The sequence below is a fragment of the Loxodonta africana genome, unplaced genomic scaffold (assembly GCF_030014295.1).
Source record: "Loxodonta africana isolate mLoxAfr1 unplaced genomic scaffold, mLoxAfr1.hap2 scaffold_142, whole genome shotgun sequence".
Lineage (NCBI taxonomy): Eukaryota > Metazoa > Chordata > Mammalia > Proboscidea > Elephantidae > Loxodonta > Loxodonta africana.
The window spans coordinates 65,740-79,652 of NW_026974896.1; the positions used below are offsets into that span (position 1 = coordinate 65,740).

The window sequence follows — 13,913 nt, forward strand, 5'->3', positions numbered from 1 at the left end:
GCAAGCCCCAGCATTATTGAAGACTTCTGTGGTTGCTATTTTATGTAAGTAAGAGTCCACAGTGAGAACTGCCCTAACTGAATTAAGACACCTAACTACAATGCAGTTGACTGGACCCCGTGGTGGTAGCAGCCAAGTGGTGGCACTCAATCAACAAAGACAAGGTGTGTGTGGTTACCATAACAGACAGTAGAGTCAAAGCAGTAATCAGAATAGTCTGCTCACATGGATTTATGGCAATGGCTACTTAGTCATAGTGGCCCTGGGAGTGAAAGAGCTGGGAAATGGACATCTCCTGGTACCTAGTGTCTTAGATATCTAGTGCTCCTGTAACAGAAATACCACAAATGGATGACTTTAACAAAGAAAATTATTCCCTCACAGTCCAGGAGGCTCTATAAGTCCAAATTCAGGGTGCCAATTCCAGGGGAAGACTTTTTCTCTCTGTCACTCCTAGGGGAAGGTCGTTGTCACCAATCTTCCCCTGGACAAGAAGGTTCTCAGCACAGGGACCCTAGGTCCAAAGTATGCACTGCTCCTGACACTTCTTTCTTGGTGGTACTGAGGTCCCCCTGTCTCTCTGCTCTTTTCTCTTTTATATCTCAAAAGAGACTGACTTAAAACACAACTTAATCTTGTAGATTGAGCCCTGCCTCCTTAACATAACTGCTTCAAATCTTTGCTCATTAACATCATAGAGGTAGGATTTACAATACATTGGAAAATCACACCAGCTGACAAAATGGTGGATAATCGCACAATACTGGGAAGCATGGCCTATTCAAGCTGATATATACATTTTGGGAAGACAGAGTTTAATCCGTAACACCTAGTATGCAGCTATCGACCTGTTAATGCCTTTTTCTCCATACCTGTTTGGAAGTATCACCAGAAACAGTGTGCCTTCTCTCTGACCTAAGTATATAAGGACCAAATAATATAGAGGAATCTCTGTTACATTTTCTCCATCTTACCGTTATTTGGCCTCATAGGCAGACCCAGTCACTTAATTGCACGGCAGAATGAAGAGATTAAAGCCCCAACATTCTTGCCAGTGGACCAGGAAGGTAGCTGCTCAGACATCAGAGAGCCTCAGAGAGACAGAGACCAGGCGGCTCAAGAGAGGGATACCATAAAGTTGTTTTTCATACCCCCCTCCACTCCCATAGTTGCATATGCTTTGCTCTGACCCCAAGAAGTAGATCAATCCTTTGAGAACTGCATTATGGGTTAGAACACCAACAAGGTCCCAGACTGAGTGACACTCCCATAGATTACATCCAAATATCATTGCAAAGTCTTCAAAATCTGAACTGACATCTGAGCCACAGCATCCAGAAGTTGGGAAAGAACCTGCAGCCTGAACATAACTGGGTCAAGTGATTGCTAAAACAAACAACATCAACATTTTCTGTAAGATTGAAGTAAGACATAGTCTTGGAATCATAGACAAAAACTTTAAAAAGCTACTTTAACCACGCTCAAAGAAGTAACAGGCACACCTTAGAAAAATAGAAAAATACATAGAAACCATTCACAAATGAAAATTTTAGACAGGAAAAATAGAGATAAAAAATTCACTTGATCAGCGGAATGCTGTTGACAGACAAAAGGATCAATGAGATGAAAATAGTTCAGTTGAAAATATCCAATCTGAAAACAGAGGACAAATATTGAAAAGAAAATGAACAGAGCCTCAAAAAAATCCAAAAATATCTAACATTTATTTATTGGAATTCCATAAGGTGTAGAGAAAATATGTGGTGTAGAAAAAAGTATCTGAAGAAATACTGGCTGAACACTTTCCCAATTTGTTGAAAGACATAAACTTACAGATTCAAGAAGCTATGCAAACTCCAGCAAGTTAAACTCACATAATTTTACGCCCAAATGCCTCACTGTCAATTGTGGAATAACAAGGACCAAGAAAATATCTTCAAAGAAGCTAGAGAGAAAACAACTCATCTCACACAGGAGAAACAATTGGAATGACTCTGTATTCATCATCTGTAGCCATGGAGGCCAAAAGGCTGTGAAAACAACATTTTTTCAACACTGAAAGAAAAGAAACATTAACCCAGTGTTCTATAGGCTGTTACTTCTTTCATGAGTAAAGGAAAAATATTGACATTCTCAGGTGAAGGACGCTTAAGAGAATTCATCGCCACCAGACTTGTTCTAAATGAAACACTAAGGAAGTTCTTCAGGTGGTAGACTTGGAATTTCAGGAGTTATGGAAAGCAACAAAGTCGAAAGTACCTTCTGAAGTTTGCCGATCAGCCAAAGATTAGACAGGTCTATAAAACAAACAATAACACACGTGAAGAAAGTGTTTCTTAGTTCAATTGTGTGTATGAGACCAAAAGTACAAAACCTGCCCAAAAGCACAGAAAAGAGGGCAGGACGGAACAGGAATCATGGCGGATGGAAACGGGGAACCGGAGCATAGAAGAGAATATTGACACATCATGAATATTGCCACCAATGTCACAAAACAATTGTGTATAAATGGCTGAACAAGAAAGTAATTTGCTCTGTAAAGTTTCAAATAAAGCACAATAAAAAATTTTTAAAAAGTGGTAGGTATCTGGGTAAACATATTATGCCAACCCTGCTGTCACTGCACAACATGGTGCAGGACTCCCCTCTTTGGAAAGACTTGCTAGCCTATTGGAAACACTTTGGAATATACTCTTGGTGGCAAATTAGTATTAGAGAATGGGATTATTTTGAAAATATGAGATGTCTGTACTCATGTCTGGTGAATAAACTGGATAATAAAATTTTCAGAGCGAAATGAGATGTTCTAACAGAAAAATAGGCCTGAATTCCCACGTGGGCCATGAGCCTAATCTGAAGGCCTTTCCCAGAGAGGCATTTCAGGCACTTCTAGAGCAGCAGGAGCGCTGGGGAATGCAGGTGTCAACCTCCCCCAGGGCCTTCTCTGAGGAGTAAGTACCTGCTTTAGTACTAAGCTTAGGGGTTCATAAATAGTCATTCTGCATAAGGTCTTCAGGTTCAAGTCTGTAATCCAGCTGGGATTCTGTGTGTGCTGCATCTCTGCATCAAAAGAACATGCTTCTAGAAGCAGAATGCCAGGAGAGAGGCGGTTGGGCAGTTGGGGGTGGGGGGTGCTGCGCAGACAGGGGTGCCCAAGGGAGGCACAATATAGTCATTCTGCAGCAGGTCTAGTCATTCTGCATAAGAATTAGAATGCTTCTGTCAATGCATAATAGTTTACATGCAGGACATAAACAAAGTGACTGAAGGACAAAGTCGAATAGTAAACCAAGCCACTCCCTGTCAATCCTTACCTGAGAGGGTCTTCATGAAGACTTCCGGGGATGGAGAAGGACACAGTAAATGCTGATTTATTTTACCTCTTCCTTCCTCAAGAAACAGGAACTGGTGTTAAGATGTCAGGTGTCAAGCCCCAAACTCCTCTTCTGGTCTGTATTTAAGCTGTATAATAAAACTGGGATCAGGCAATCAGCCGTGAGCAGACAGACCCAGAGTATTCCCAGTGCCCCACATCTTTGAGCTCCAGTGAGATCCTGTTCTTAGTCACTAGATTAGCAGAGGAGCTGAAAGACTGAAATTCCGTGTTTTAAGGCAACTTGGGCTTCAAACAGTCACTTATTGCTAAAGTCGTATTTCTCTGTGTTAATTTATGATCCTTAACTCAAATCCGGAGTTTGGAGCTCATTTTGATAACTCCTCATTAGTCTGCATAGACTAGAGTCTGCTCACAGTCAGTGATGACAATGGAGGAAACAAAGTCCCTAGCCCAGAGGAGGGACTGCTCCCCATATTTGGGGAAATGCCCCTGGGAAGCATCGGCGAGGTGCACTTTGGCCTCTGTGGCTTTGCCTTCTGCTCCTGGAATTGCACCCTGGGGGCCTCCATATGCAGACCCAGAGTCCGTGGGTGACCACAACTCCCCCCTTCTGGGTCATCGTCCGGACACACGTTGCGATATGCTTCCTGCCCTCCTTTCCAGCATAAGCGCTGCGATCACAAGTGGCAGAACCAGTTCTCAGGTCCAGACCCTAGACCTTGCCCTCCTTGGCCTTAGGCTTCCCCTAGTCCTGGTGGAACCTGCAAGCCTGGCGGATGCGAGGTTAGCACCCGGCTGGGTGGGCTTGGGCCTGTCTCAAAAGGCTCATGGCGCACGCGGGTTCCGCCTCCTTGGAGCCTGCAGGCTTGCGGCCGGCAGCCCGGCATCTCCTGCCTCCCTCGGGCGCCCTCTCTGAGCAGCAGCTCCCCTCCCCCTCCCCCGCCAACCACCCAACAGTCGCACTGCCTGCTTTCTGCTTCTAGAAGCGTGTTCTTTTGATGCACACATGCAGCACACACAGAAGCTCAGTTGGATTACAGACTTGAACCTGAAACGCACAACTTTAAAACTACTAGACTGGCGGGGGGCAGGGGTATTGGCAGTGAAAAAAGGAAAAAAAAAAATAAGAAAGAGAACAATTACAAAAAAAGTATTAGAAGACTATATCCTCACATTATGGACTCAAGAAGGTTGTGGATAAACAACTGCGCAGATAGCATACTGTTGTCTCTTTGCAAATAAGTCTTAAATGAGGGAATTTGGTACCGGGAAGAGTTGCAGAGCCTGACTTTGGGGAAATCTGGGATTGATGAATTGCCTTCCATGAGGCTACAAGCCCTGATAATCAATATTTGAAGATGAGATTCGAGCAACCTAGAACATGCATCAGAATTTTTTCTGAGTAAATTAGCACCAGAAGATGCCTTTAACCACTAAATAAAATGGGTCAGTAGTTCAAGATCTCCCTACAAAGAAAACGGCAGACCTAGATCGTTTCCAGTCAGGTTCCAGCAAACATGCAAGAAACAGTCATTTTAATCTTGTACATAGTCAACAGAGATTAGAAAACCATGAGATACTCCCCTAACTTGATCCTTAAGGCTAGTTTAAAAATGATAACAAATTAGAGAAGGATGGTAGAAGAAGAGTTAGAGGACAAGCACACTCAGTAACTGAGATGCAAAACCCTATGTAAGATGCCAGCAAAGGAAATCCAACAAAGGATAAACCACGTAACATGCCATGATCAAGGCGTTTTATTGTAGGCATACAAATTTGAGTGAACGTTAAAGATTTAGTAATTTCATTCACCACATGCATAGGTGAAAGAAGAGAAGACATATGCTCACCTCAAGAGATGGGGGCAAAGCAGGTTGATAAAATCCAATCACACGGAGAGATAAGGACTAGGAGCAAATATGGAACAGAAAAGGAGTTCCCGAACATGGAAAACTACAACTAGCATGATAGTTCATGGTGACGTGTGGGACATTCTCTTTAAAATTAATAAACAATAAAATAAGGGTGCTTCTATCATTACTTTTATTAAACATTGAACACTGGAAGTGTAAGCTAGTACAAAAAGAGAAAAAGTATAACTGCTATTCATAGATTATAGGACTGTCTCCATTGAAAACTGTAGAAAATACTGGAATTAATAGTAATCATAAATAAAAAATAAATTGAAATTTCAATGCATCACCATCGAGCTGACTCTGTCATAGCTCTTAGGTGAAAGCAAAGGACACTGATAGGGAAAGAGCAGGTTCGGGTGGTCTAGACCAAGGAGGGAAGAAAATTATTCTGCACTGGGCTGAACTTATAAGAACGGGTATGTGTGTTAGTTACCTAGTCCCTCCATAACAAAAAATAACACAACTGGATGGCTTTAAAGAACAGAAATTTATTTTCTCACAGTTTAGCAGGTAGTCGTTCGAATTCAGGGCATGGCTGTAGTGGGAGGTCCTTCCTTGTCTACCTCAGCTTCTAGTAGATGCCAGCAATCATTTGTGTTCCTGGCCTTCTAGAAGCATCTGTCTTCTTTGTCTGTCTTCCTTTTCACCTGTTTGTGTCTGTGTGTATTCTGCTCCTTTTATAACTAAGAAGAGTTAGGCTTAGGACCCACCCTACATTGGTATGACCTCATTCACATAATAAAAGCAGGCCCCCTCTTTCCTAACAAGGTCAGATTTACAGGTACAGGGGTTAGGATTTCCACATACATTTTGGAGGGACACAATTCAATCCCTAACAGTCGATTTACCAGATATTCTGGATTGAGAGTACTCGCATGAACAGCTCAGAGTGGTTCCAATTCTTTGCTACATTCGTTGGCTGAAACTTGTCTCAATGGTCACCCAAAGGAACGCTGGAGCAATTTATTGTGTAGGACCTGGCCAACCATTCCTAATCACATCCATTGTGTGGAAAAACACACAATCCCATCACCGAAGCCTTGAGAAATTCATGGATAAGAAAAGAATAGTGGCTGGAACAAAGAATTGTTTCATAGCCTAGATAACATGGTGTAGGTGTTAGATATTCACATGGAGATGTCAGGTAATAAAACTTCACCCCACACGGGGATGTCAAGGATAATACCAACAGCTAATGTTCATTGAGTACCTACACTGGTGCCAGGCACTCCTGTGCTTTTCCTTTCATGTTTGCTTTTCATGATGGCCATATGAGGAATGTATCATTATAATGCATAAAGAGGTCAATACAGAGAGTTAGGCTGACATTTCAATATATGAGTCTGGACCCAGGAGGAGTTTGAATGGATGGAGGTATAAACCTCAGGTCCTTAGCTACAAATAGACAGCAGTGAACTCACTGAGGCATCCTAGAGGGAGGGTGTCAATAGAGAGAGGAGCAGGCACCAAGCCCAAGGGTACTCGGGTATCTAGAAGCCTGCCAGGTGAACAGCAGCCAACAAGCCTCTCTGAAGTCCAGTGTGGTTCCTGGAGGGTTGTCTGTCCTTGCTCTCAGCTGCATTTCCCCAGTGCTCCTCCCACCTGCACTGGGTTGTCCCCTTCATGAGGACAGGGACAGTGTGTACCTTTCACCACTGTATCTGCATAACATAGACTATTTCTGGCCCATGGAATATACTGACTGAAAGAAAAATAAACAAACGATAAGTACGTAAAATCCTTCGTAGTTGATACCTTGGGATACATTAAGGGGCTTCATGAGTAAGAGGGAGAAAAACTGATCAGGGCTGCTTCTGAGACCATCTCTTAGGCGTAAAGAGTGTTAAACAATAATTAAACAAAGAGATTTAATGGCAGAGATGTATGTTAAAAAGATGTAAGTATAGGTTGAAGATTACTAGAAACATGCACATTTATTATTGCAACTATAGTCAAATCGTTAAAAAACATATACTACATGCACACAGAATATTATAAAGTAATTTAATGCCCTCATTAAAAAAAAACAAAAAAAATTTATCATGAGAAAAGACTAATGATGAACGAAAATATCAGGATATAATATCTGTGTTAATATACATAAATGTGTGTGCTAATACACACATAAAACCAGTTGCCACTGAGTCAGTTCTGATTCATGATGACACCAGTGTGCCAGAGTAGAACTGTACTCCATAGGGGTTTCAGTGTTTGGGTTTTCGGAAGTAGGCTGCCAGACCTCTCTTTCACAGCAATTCTGGGTGGACCTGAACTCCAACTTTCTGTCAGCAGCTCAAGATATTAACCATTTGCATCAACCAGAGACTCTAATACACATACATGCCAATGTAAGTAAGATAACAGACATATCGGAACGTTAATAATTTATTCTATGCATTACGTATGTTTTCTTGTTATTTATTGCATACTTTCCCATTGCTTCCAAGTTTTTGAGGAATAGAATGTACTTCTGGAAAAATTCATGAGAGATTTTTAAGTAATGAAATAATTAACAGAAACAGAATGAGTAAATCTGTGGCAAGGCAGCCCATGAACCCAAGATTACAGTAACACTGGTATGAAAAGGAGAATTGTGGAGTCCTGAAGCTCAGTGGTCCCATGCATGCATCAGGAAAGAGGGAAGAGCAAATAAACAAGGAGAAAATACAGTGAGCCAGAGGAGTGGGAGCCCTCTGTTGTGGGCACAGTTTTCTCATGAAACTTTAGATGGACACAATGGGTGGGATTATCCACTTCCATCACACAAACATTTTTATTACCCTTGATTTTAACGGAACTATGTTATAAAAACAAATGATAAAATAAAGTATAATAAAAGAATAAATCTCATAGTGGACTACTATCATTTTCCCCGGCCACTGAGGAGGGCAGGAGACACACACGGGAAAGAAGATGGAGCAGTGTGAAGAATCATGCTTAGTGAGGAGGGGAGTGTTTCTGAGACAGGCCTTACCTGCTACCACCTAGGGAAGTAGGCAGCCGTGCACAACCAACTGGAAGAAATGGCACATTATTTCTGAGACCTACTCCAGCTCATAACAAATTATGGATAACATGGGAAAGAATGAGATTTCCAGGACACTTAATTGTTCTCATGAGAAACCTGTACATAGAAAAAGAGGCAGTCATCTAAATAGAACAAGGAATACTGCATGGTTTAAAGTCAAGAAAGGTATGCGTCTCCATTGTATCCTTTCACCATACCTATTCGACCTGTATGCTGAGCAAATAATCCGAGAAGCTGGACTGTCTGAAGAAGAATAAGGCGTCAGGATTGGAGGAAGACTCATTAATAACCTGAGATATGCAGATGATACAATCTCGCTTGTTGAAAGTGAAGAGGCCTTAAAGCATTTACTGAAGAAAATCAAAGACTACAGACCAACAGCCTAACAACAGGACCAATAAGCAACATCATGACAATGGAGAAAATGTTGACATCACTAAGGGCTTCATTTTACTTGGATCCACAATAAACACCCATGGAAGCAGCAGTCAAGAAATCAAACGACACATTGCATTGGGCAAATCTGCTGCCAGAGGCCTCTTAAAGTGTTCAAACGCACAGATGTCACCTTGAAAACTAATGTGCACCTGACTCAAGCCATGGTGCTTTCAGTTGCCTCATACGCACATGAAAGGTGGGCAATGAATAAGGAAGACTAAAGAAAAATTGAAGGCACTGAATTACGGTATTTGCAAAGAATATTGAATATACCACGGACCGCCAAAAGAATGAACAAATCTGTCTTGAAAGAAGTACAGCCAGAATATTCCTTAGAAGCAAGAATGACGAGGCTTCATCTCACATATTTTGGACACGTTGTCAGGAAAGATCGGTCCCTGGAGAAGAAAGTCATACTTGGTAACAAGTGGCCACAACAATCGGCTCAAACATAACAACGACTGTGACGGCGACGATAGGTAGTTTAACATACATTTAGACCCATACGAATTAAAATTTAAACAATTATTTCATGCCTTTTTGTAGCGGTTTCAGAATATACAATTAAAATAAATGTAAACAATTAATAGAAAAAATCTCTGAAAATAAAATTTAATTTTTTTAAGTCACTGCTCCATAGCCCAAATCTAAATGGCTTGATATAAAGCACTGGTTTTTGTGATTCACAAAAAGCAGGTGCCAATTCCTGAACAAGAACTGAAGTGACAGGAGAAACTCCCCATGCTGTTAGAGCCCTGAGTATGGGCCCTAATCCAATAATCTGTCCTCATTAATTCCTTTTCATTTCATCTCTGTGAAAGAGGGGAGGGAGAAGGTGAGAGAGGGTTACATGTGCCTATTCTGTTCTTTAGCATGTAGTTAACTGCCAGGAACATGTATTCATAACAGTCTAAAAAACGTTAAAGTACAAATAAGGAGGAAAACCTCCTAGTATATATATGTATGAGGTAGCACAAAGAGTTAAGTGCTCAGCTACTAACTGAAAGGTTGGCAGTTTAAATCCACTCAGAGTTGCCTTGGAAGAAAGGCCTGGCAATCTACCTCCAAATGGTCACAGCTGTTGAAAACCGTATGGAGGGCAGTCCTACTCTGAAAACTCACGGGGTCCTCAGGAGTGAAAATCTCCTCAACGGCAACTGGATTGGTAATCTATATATGGCATAAATGTTCGGAAAATTAGTTTCTGAACATATACACGGCATACAGAATACACTGCACATTAGTATTATGTGCCAAAACCCACTGTCATCAAGTCGATTCTAACTCATAGTGACCCCAAAGGACAGAGTAAAACTGCCACATAGGGTTTCCAAGGCTGTAAGTCTTCACTGAAGCAGACTGCCACATCTGACTCCTGCAGAGAGGCGGTTGGGTTCGAACCACTGACCTTTCAGTTAGCAGCCAAGTTCTTTAGCCACACAGCCACTAGGGCTCACTGCTGTCATGTACAGTGATTACATAAGCAAATTCTGAAACAAACTGCCTGGGTTTAAATCCTAACTCAATCTATCAGCTGGTTGATCTGGGCACGTTACTTTACCTCTCACTGCCTCAGTTTCCCATTTCTAAAATGGGTCTTATTCAAAAGGTTGTTACGCAGGTTAAATAAAACACACAAGGCACTTAGAAAAAGGCCTTACACACAGAATGAACACAATAAATGTTAGCTTTCACAATTATTAAGGGAATACAAACAGCTTAGTTGAAGAAACTTCCATTGAGAAATAGTTGCGTTCCAAAATTCATGTGTAAAGTCATTTATATCAACTGTTAAAGTTGTATGTTTAGATTCAAGTGATTACTGAGGTGTGTTATGATCTTGAACAGAGTTCAGGGGACTATACAGGCTGACTCTGCATGCCCTTCTCCTGCACATCCATTCCATCTCCCTTGGAGCCCAGACATCATGTTATCAATTAAACCCCTCCCACACTGGTGGTGTACTGTTTAAGAGCTATGGCTGCTAACCAAAAGGTCATCAGTTCAAATCCACCAGGCACTCCTTGGAAAGTCTATGGCACAGTTCTGCTCTGCCCTATTGGGCCGCTATGAGTTGGAATAGACTCAGTGGCAATGGGTTTTTAATGGGTATGAGGTAACTGTTCAGTGCTTAAAGACATACCAAAAGCAACCACGAACACAAAAGTATAGTAAAAAGTTCTTATTTCAGAATAGCAAAACCTTTTTCTAACACAGTGGTGAATTAGGGTGGACTGTGGATCAAGAGGAGGCCTGGTGGCATAGTGGTTAAGAGCTCAGCTGCTAACCAAAAGGTCAGCAGTTCGAATCCACCAACTAGACCTTGGAAACTCTATGAGGTAGTTCTACTCTATGCTATAGGGTCTCTATGAGTTAATATCAACTAGGGTCTCTATGGGTTGGAATCAACTTGATGGTGACAAGTTTGATTTGGTTTGGATTAAATTATGACCCTAAAAAACGTGTGTTTCAACTTGGTTAGGCCATGATTCCCACTATTGCCTAGTTGTCCTTCATTTTGTGATTGTAATTTTACTGTAAGAGGATTAGGGTGGGATTGTAACACCACCCTCACTCAGGTCACCTTTCCCTGTGGTGTGACCTGCACCACCTTTTATCTCGCAAGAGGTAAAAGGAAAGGGAAGCAAGCGGAGAGTTGGGGGCCTCAGACTATCAAGAAAGCAGCACCAGGAGCAGAGCATGTCCTCTGGACCCAGGGTCCCTGCACCTGAGAAGCTCCTTGACCATGGGAAGGCTAAGGACAAGGACCTTCTTCCAGAGCCGAAAGAGAGAGAAAGCTTTCCCCTAGAGCTGATGCCTTGAATTTGGACTATTAGCCTACTTTAATGTGAGGTATTACATTTCTCTTGGTTAAAGCCATCCACTCATGGTATTTCTGTTACGGCAGCACTAGATGATGAAGACAGTGGGTCAAGGTGGAAGGGGTGGATGAAGGACAAAAAAAGAAAAATGGACAACAAGAGAAATATAAGAATTCAGAGAACTGTGAAAATTTAATTCCTGAATATACTTTCTTTCTCCTCCCTATAACTGGAAGGACTTTTCTCATATACAGCATATATAAGTAAATCCTTGCAATATTTAAAACACTTAGATTTTTGTAAAACTCATTCTCTGAAAACTCATGGTGGCCCCATTAATTTGTGGCTTAAAAACAACTCAGAACTAAAAAGAAGCATAAATAAATAAATAAAGGCACTGCTGTCATTTGCGGGTGATGTTCTTTTCCTGTTATCCACAACCCACACACTCGGGAGTTAATTTTCCAGGGTCAGTGTTCATAGACCATCCTCTTTCTCGCACCACCACCCCACCACCCTTAATTATTTAGAAAACGCAGTGCCAGTCAGTGCTCCAAATATCAAGTTTTCTCTCCAAAATGCCAACTCGCACTTGGGGAGCAGGCTACATTCTCAGCTATCAGCAATTCCACTAGTCCCTGCAGATAAGGAACATGTCTCCACTGAACTGTTCGTTGTAATTAAAAAAAAAAAAAAAGTAAAAAACTGTTTCTTAAAACCAGAAAAAAAAAAAAACAGGCATTTCCCTATTACCCACCCACCCCACTCTCCCACACCGAGTGCTCCCCTCACCACACACACACTCAAATATTTCCTACCAAGGGTGTGTCCCAAGCGCGGGGTCTGGCTCCACTCTTCTTTTACACCCCTTGGAGGCCTCTGGAGAAACCATACCTTTGGTTGGCAATTCCCTGAACCCTGCCTATTCAAGCTGGCACTTATTCAAAAAGGCAGGTGAGTCTTCAAGTCAGGTTTTTAAAAGGAGTTTAAGAGGAGCCAGGTGATATGCCTACTCACCCTCAAGTTTCTCAAAGGTAATAATTTCTTGAGATGTTTACAATGTCTCAACTATGGGTTAATTAAATCCCTTAGGATGGTGGTCATAGGAAAATCCTCCATCTCAATGCCCCCCACTTTGAAAAAAAAGAGGGGGAATCTCCAAAATCACAAATTTGAATATCTACATACTTGATTGAACTAAGGAGTAAGTTCCTCATCTGTGTTATTCTTGGTTTGAGCCTGGTGGTGCAGTGGTTAAGAGCTCAGCTGCTAACCAAAAGGTCTGCTGTTTGAATCCAACAGCTGCTCCTTAGAAACCGTATGGGGTAGTTCTACTCCGTCCTAGAGGGTTGCTAAGAGTCAGAATTCACTGGATGGCAATTGGTTTGTTTGTTTTTCAATCTTTGGCTGAAAGGTGGACTTTGTTATCAATTTATTAAATCAACTGGTAATTTGCTGGATATTTCTCATACACGAACTTATGATGTCTTCAAATCCAGCCAATCAGGTTTAGGAAGAGAGAAACTTCTCTACCTTAGCCTCCCTGCCACTCCCAAACCTTTTTCATTGATTTCCATGCCCTGTTTAAGTAACATCATTCATTACTTCTAACTATCTAGGTTATCTGAGCCAATTCATGGCAGTCAATTCCACCTGAGCCCTAGGATACCCTCATTTACATACTCTGCCCTGTTGTTCCTTCACCAATGGCTGACCTCACATCTTCCCTTGAATGTCTACTAGGCATCTCAAACTTTATGTGGTTCAAATAAAATTCTTCGTCCAAGTGTCTTATCTACCTCCCAGTCTTCCTTATCTCAGCAAATGTTCTCACTATCCTCTGGGTTGTTCAGGACAAAAACCTAGAAATCATCCTTGATTTCTCTCCTTTATTCAAATCTTGCATCCAATCCATTGACACATATTCTGGACTCTTGGCACTACCTTAACATAAATCCTGACTCTATCCACTTCTCACTACCTCCACCTTACAGCCACCATCATCTCTTGGTTAAAACTGGACTCCGTGCCACCGATCTTCCCTCTTACAGTCTACATAACAGCATCACCTCAGTGGCTTCTCATGGCAATTAGGAAAAATTCCCAAATCCTTCCCATGGTCTTTCATGATGCGGGGCTTGCCCACCATACTAACCTCATTTCCTAACAGTCTTCCCTCGGTTCACTCCACACTAGCCATGACTTATTTCCTGAGCTTCCTCAAAACATGCCAGAACACTTGGTTATTTAAGGGCCTCAGAAACAACTCTTTCCTTTATTGGCAATATCCTCCCTCCAGAACTTCATACAGCTATTCTCTCCTTTGATATAGGTCAGTTATCTCCTCAAATATCCTGATCCCATAAGCCTTT

The 13,913-nt window shown here is 41.8% G+C and overlaps 1 long non-coding RNA gene across 3 annotated transcripts in view; it reads right to left on the reverse strand.

Annotated features, from left to right (window-relative positions):
- Positions 1-13,913, reverse strand: part of LOC135229201 (uncharacterized) — a 55,829-nt gene that overhangs the window by 8,831 nt on the left and 33,085 nt on the right. For all 3 annotated transcript variants that reach the window (XR_010319980.1, XR_010319979.1, XR_010319978.1), the window contains exon 2: positions 3,315-3,462. This is a non-coding gene — a long non-coding RNA (uncharacterized LOC135229201). The remainder of the gene's footprint in view (positions 1-3,314; positions 3,463-13,913) is intronic.